The sequence below is a fragment of the Hyperolius riggenbachi genome, chromosome 11 (genome assembly GCF_040937935.1).
Source record: "Hyperolius riggenbachi isolate aHypRig1 chromosome 11, aHypRig1.pri, whole genome shotgun sequence".
NCBI lineage: Eukaryota > Metazoa > Chordata > Amphibia > Anura > Hyperoliidae > Hyperolius > Hyperolius riggenbachi.
In genome coordinates, this window is record NC_090656.1 from 186,324,581 (window position 1) to 186,328,693 (window position 4,113).

The following is a 4,113-nucleotide window of genomic DNA, read 5'->3' on the forward strand; positions in this document are numbered from 1 at the left end:
TTCATGTCTGTGCACCGTTGTAGGGGGCTGGGAGATCTTGTCTGGGGAAAAAATGCTATTCTCTTCAAAATGAAAGCAGCCCAAATTTGTATTTTGCTGCACAAATGTAGCACTAACCAAACACAATGGAATGTTTGTTTCTGGTCGCTTGAGGAAAGGAGGGACCATCAAAGGCTCATTTTATGCAGTTTAACTAGAGATAGGACTGTGTAAAAGCTAGTGACAACAGTACTGTAACCACTTAAGTACCAGCTGTCTCTGGCCCTTTAAATCTTAATAGGACACAGAGGCATGTTCTTTTCGATTGCCGCCTCTTGGTCTTCACCCCATCCCCCCCCCCTGGTCTCTGTGCCCCCCTGATAATTTGTAAACATCAGGCTAGAGTCGCTAGCCAGGCAATATTTTCAGTGGTGCACAGCAGACTGGGCGGGGGGAGGAAATAGCGGCGGCAATAGAGAGACACAGAGACATGCGATTGTGCACAGAACATGCCTCTGTGTCCTCTTAAGATTTAAAAAAAAAAAACGCCTCGGGTTCTCTTTAAGGACCAGAGACCGCTGGCATCAAAAACCGGGGCTCGCCGACTTCACGCCACACGAAATCGCTGCTACCGCAAATCACCCGTTCCAGTCCACTCTCTCTGCCATCAGAACTCTGTGAGGCGGTTAAGAGCCAATTTCATTCATGTCATCAATGTGAGCCAATGGAATAGTCTCCTGACCGCCTCACAGAGCTCTGCCGTCATACCGACAGCAGGGCGAGAGGTCTGCGGCGAGAGCAGCGTGATCAACGGTAGCAGCGAGAGTGAGTTGCGGCGGTGAGTGAAATTAAGCCCTGGCAAGGATAACAGCTGCCAAACAGGGTGTACATTTCAATTAACGTCGTCCAGAGCAGTTAAACCACTTCATTTTCTGAGGTAGGATATGATGACAGATATAAATAAAAACATAACATTTTGTCCCCTCTAAATTCAAGGCTAAAATAAACTTTGGGGGTTGTAAAGTTGGGCTTTAAAATAAATTATGTATTTATTGAATTTTTATAGGTTTTTGTCGATATTTTTTCATTAAACTTTAAATATATACCACATGTCCAAGCCGTTGTCTGTGCATTTTTTCAGCATATTTGTTGAGCATGATGTTGGGTACACACGATGCGATTTTCCGGGCGATTTCCCGCTCGATTCTCTTATCTTTTCTTATCTATTTCCATTCTTTTCTATGAGAAATCGATCAGTAAAATGATCGAAAATAAGATCGGACATGTCGGAAATTATCTATCCAACCATTTATCTGCCCAAAAAACGTATGGTGTATTCCCAGCATAAGACAGGTTTTCTAGATTGGGTACACAGAGGACAGCGCATACACAAACCATGTTTTGGGATAGTATTCCCCTAGCATTTGTGCTGAGATTGCTTTTGCTGGTTTACCCAGTAAGTTCTGCCAAGTCACAAACAATCGCTCAGCAGTGTTATTCAGTCACTGCTGTGTTTTCAACAACAATGTGAATGTTAGAGATGTTTTTATGTAGAACATACCTGTGTGCTATTGCGCTGACATGTATGGTTATTTCAACTCTACCCCTTCTACATGAAGAAAATAGAAAATATTGGGAGAAAAGCCACAGGTCAGATACAGTCATCTGTGACCCAAAGTCACTGTTAGCAGAGCTCTAGTAGGTCCTCCGTCCTTCCCAATGTTCCCTATTACCGTGACTCCATTTTTTTAACACTGTGTGAGGGGAAAAAGAAAATAGACAGCTTAATGTGGAAACATACAGGTCGATAAGGCTGGAAGCACACGTGTCTGTTTTTGTGTGAATTGTTTGCATTGGAAAACTTAGAACCAATGTTAACCTCCCTAGCAATATTGACAGTTATACATGTCAATACAAAACATGCTGTGAACAGTATTGACGTGCATAAACGTCAATACTCTCCTGCACTGTATACTAGACCCTTGCTTGACACATTTTGGCAAGTTACAGGAAAAAAAAGGTTATGAAAATGAATTGGATCACTTTTTTCACAGAAAGCCTGGAAAATTGAACGCTAGGGAGGTTAATCAATGGACTAGCTCACACATAAGTACCTGAGCCAATGAAATAAAAGGATTTACACTTAGCTAGGGCTTCCTCTCAGCCCCTGTAGTCTGTGCTCCCTTGCTATCCTCCCGGGTTCCTCCTCTGTCAGCCTTGGTAAAGTCCTGACTAAGTCAGTTAGGAACTATAGCAAAAGGGTGGTCTCAGCCATTAGAGCCAGGAGTGCAATCAGGGGGTTGCTGAGTGTGCACAGTTTATTAAAGTAAGCCTGAGATGGACAAAATATTAAAATCTATACATACCAGGGGCTTCCTCCAGCCTGATCACTACCTCATTGTCACCCTCCGCCACCTAAATCGTCCACTCTTCGCCCCGAAAGTCCACAGGTCTTGGCTATTTTTAAAGAGACTCTGAAGTCTCTCTTTTTACCCTATTTTGTTTAACAATCCTCTTCAGCTTTAAAGCGGATCCGAGATGAAAAACTAACTAGAACAAGTAACTTGTCTATATATCTTATCTAAAGTTTAGATAATTTACACAGCAAATCTAAATGCAAAAAGCTTCAATACAATATGATTATTTCTTCCATTGATACAATGACAGCAGCCATGTTGTTTGTAAACATTACACACAACCAAGCTTATCTGCATCTTCAGCACTCAGCCTGTGAAAAAAAAACCTAATCCCCCCTCCTCCCCTCTGCCTCTGAAATCTCTGGCTAGTAATACCTCCCCCTCCTCCTGCCCAGACTGAGCTCCCATGAGCCCTTGCTACTGTCTGAAAATGCCAAGGCTCTCTGAAAAGCTGTGGGCGAGGGTTGTTTAGTTTATAGGGAATTTGAGTATTAAAACAAAAAAGTATTTGGCTTGAAGAATGCCCTATAAACAATAGGAAAGGAACACAATTATGCAATGAGTAGAATTTCATCTCGGATCCACTTTAATGCCAGAGCTAAATCACTGCATCCCCGCGGCACAGAAGTGATTTATTGCCTAGAAAACGACCTGCAAAATTCTACGACTTTGCAGGTCGCAGATCATGCTGCCCTGGCTCGCAGGGCTTTTCTTCCTGGAGAGGCTGAGCTTTGAGCTGTAGCTCTGCCTCTCCACAATCAATCTCCGCCTCCTCCCTGCCCCTCTCAGGGAAAGAAGATTGAGAGGGGCGGGGAGAGGTGGCAATCCGCAGAGATTGACTGCAGAGGAGGCAGAGCTACAGTGTAAAGCTTAGCCTCTTCGAGGAAGTGAAGCCCTGCGAGCCCGGGAGCTTTGCAGGGCTTATCTATGGTAATAAATCATTCCTCTGCCACGGGGATGCGGCGATTTAACTCTGGCATTACAGCTGAAGAGGATTGTTAAACAGAAGCAGGTAAAAAAAAAGAGACTTCAGTCTCTTTAACACACATGGTCTGGATGCGCGTGCCACCTCAACTGTGACAGAAGCATGTACTTCTGCGCAGGGCTGAACGCTCCTAGCGACAGGGGAGCGTGCACGGCCAGATGGCACCTGCGCTGACTGGAGGACTTCCCGGGGTGAATTGCATACTATTCAGGTGGCGGAGGAGCAGGGGGAGGGCGCGGAGCAGGAAGAGGCCCCAGATATGTATAATTTTTTTTTTTTTTTTGTTCTTCTCAGGTACACTTTAATGCTTCTGTCCATGGGAGCATGATCAGGGAGTGTATGCGGCAGGAACAGTGCATGTGTGCCTGCAACCCGGCTTGATTGCGGAATCCACAGTGGCTGTGTGGAGGGGACCAGATGGACACTAAGGGAGCCAATGGACTACAAGGGCTGGAGGAAGTCCCAGGTAAGTATAAATCCTTGTACCATCATTGTATCAGGTTTACTTTAAATGCATATTTCCTTTGCAGAAAAAAAGCGTGTGTTTCTACATAAAATCACACAATGGTGTGCAGAAAAGATTTCTATCAACCTCAGCATGATTGATAACTGTCTGACATACTAACTAAGGCCACTAGGTAATTGGCTCACCAGAGGTAGGGCAAGAGCCCAACCAGTAGCCCTAACTGTGCTTAGCCATGATTGTAGCTATAGACATGCAGAGTAACTGAT